The sequence below is a fragment of the Nicotiana attenuata genome, unplaced genomic scaffold, assembly GCF_001879085.1.
Source record: "Nicotiana attenuata strain UT unplaced genomic scaffold, NIATTr2, whole genome shotgun sequence".
Classification (NCBI taxonomy): Eukaryota; Viridiplantae; Streptophyta; class Magnoliopsida; order Solanales; family Solanaceae; genus Nicotiana; species Nicotiana attenuata.
In genome coordinates this window covers 149,296-151,777 of record NW_017670602.1, presented here as the reverse complement: position 1 = coordinate 151,777, position 2,482 = coordinate 149,296, and the positions used below count along the sequence as shown (strand labels likewise).

The window sequence follows — 2,482 nt, the reverse complement described above, 5'->3', positions numbered from 1 at the left end:
TCCCCCAATTCTTCCCATTCTACCAACGAATTCTCTATAATAATTCGTAAATCTAGATCGGCTAATTGTTCTCGGATAGCACCTGCGCCAGTAGAGATTTCTCGATTGCGAAATGTATCGAAACCCTGGGTAGTAAAAAATAGTGGGATGCTGTATTTCCAAGATTGGATTTCATATTCGAATAAAATTCGTAATTGTAAGAAAGTGGGATTTTTAGTTATGGGCCTAGCAAAAGAAAAATTGGGATAGGATTCTATAGGATCTCCCCCCCTTCAAGATCGGACGTGAAAGTTTCCTTTCATCCGGCTCAAGTAGGTACACCAACTAAGGAAAGGAGTTCTCGTTTTCAAACTCTAGAAAATCCCAAAATAAAAAGGTCTACTCCTTACTCAAGTTCCCAGTGAAGACGAAACAAGATTTCAGTGATTCCGTCCTCTATTAATTCTTTATTCAAATTCAATTCCAACAAATAAAATAGAAAATTCTTGAGTAGTCTACTTCCCTTTGAATGATAAATCCCTTAACTCTTAATAATTAAAGGAATACCTTGGAACCCATAAGGGATTTACTTGTCTATATATTGTTCCATTCGATCTTTTAGGTCCCGACTTCACCTCGATGGTTAGGCCACCACGCCCTTAAAGTCTATACGCGATAGATAGACTCCTAGAACCATGACATATTTGCTTACTTGAACATAATTTCTTTCCACGAAAAGAAAGGAAATGGTTCATTCCACAAAATAAAAAGCTTTTTTTACGAGGTACAAATAGAAATTCCTCTTTATTTGATTTGTTACGAAATCGACCATGGATCAATTCCCTTTTTATTTGGGAGTATTGACTACACCCCAATTCTGAGCTTCATGTTACTCTTTCCAAGTGACATGTCAGGTCCAGGGCATCCCAATTGGATTGGCTGGGATGACAGTTTCTCCTTCCGAGTCTGTAAAATTAGAATTTCGATCAAATCACACATCGCAGTATACTAGGCCTTCTAATTCTTTAAGAGGTTTATCCAAAAGATTCGCAATATAACTAGGAAGACGTTTTAAATACCACACATGGGTTACTGGGCATGCGAGTTTGATATAGCCCATTTGATACCTTCGTATCCGAGAATCAACAAATTCGACCCCGCATTGTTCACAAAATTTCGGGTCTTCTTTTTCATCTCCGATTACTCGATAATTTCCACAAGCACAAATTCCGCTTTTTATAGGACCAAAAATTCTTTCACAAAATAATCCATCTTTTTCCGGTTTGTTAGTTTTGTAATGAAAAGTATAGGGTTTTGTTACCTCTCCAACTATCTCTCCATTAGGCAGGATTTTAGTGGCCCAAGCNTTATTTATTTATCAGAATCGCCACTTGGGATAGGTTTGGCTTTTGGTGTCCCAAGTTACCGGTTTATCTTGAATCCCAAATCGAGGAAAATTTAGACTTTCCAAGTGAACTCTGTGAACCAGAAATTCTGAATAAGGAATTCTGTTAACCCGGGGGAAGGTGTTAGGCACCCCCGAATTCCGTGGTTCTAGCACGGTCGCTTAAACTATCATAATTGGCTTAGTATCTGATTTTAAAACATGTTCATCCTATAGTGCAATTTAAAATTATTTACCGCTTTTAATTGATTTTTAGGAAGATTGAACGTCGTTTAAAACGTGTTTTTGGATCACGTCACATGAAATGCACCCGGATCCGAAACACATTTTACTCAACGTTTTAGGATTTAGATTTGGGTCACATGAAATGCGCATGGTCTTGGCCGAGGCAGAGCAGCGAGGGCAGCACCTATTGATCCACCAGCTGCCCCAGTTCCAGATCAGGCTCCAGCAGTACCAGCTCAGGCACCGACTGTGCCCATAGTGATTCCTGGCCTTCAGGAGACATTAGTTTAGATCTTGACAGTGTGCACGGGCCTGGCTCAGGTGGTTTCAGCCACCACAGCACCAGTAGCTACTTCACAGGCCGGGGGAGGCAATCAGACCCCCATTGCTCGCACACCTGAGCAGGCAGCACAGGGACTACAGACTCCAGAGGCACCTCCAGCTCAGCCAGTGGTACCAGTACAGGAGTTCAGGGTTCCAGTTATGCCCGAGGACGAGCAGCGTTGCCTCGAGAGGTTTGGTAGACTCCAGCCTCCGACATTTAGTGGAGCTGAGGGCGAGGATGCCCAGGGTTTTCTCGACAGATGTCAGTGAATGCTCCATACAGCGGGGATTCTTGAGTCCAGTGGTGTGGCTTTTACTACCTTTCAGTTTACGGGAGCCGCCTTCACTTGGTGGGAGGCGTATGAGCGGCGTAGGCCGGCTGGTGCAACACCTTTGACTTGGCAGGAGTTCTCCACTCTCTTCTTGGAGAAGTATGTACCGCAGTCTCGCAAGGAGGAGCTGCGCAGACAGTTTGAGTGGCTACGGTTGGGAGATATGACAGTGTCCCAGTATGAGATGAGATTTTTGGAGTTGTCTCGTCATGCAGTT

At 43.1% G+C, this 2,482-nt stretch overlaps 1 pseudogene; it reads right to left on the bottom strand.

Annotated features, from left to right (window-relative positions):
- LOC109241406 overlaps window positions 1-978 on the bottom strand; it is a 4,628-nt pseudogene extending 3,650 nt beyond the window's left edge.
- Window positions 979-2,482: the final 1,504 nt, after the last annotated feature.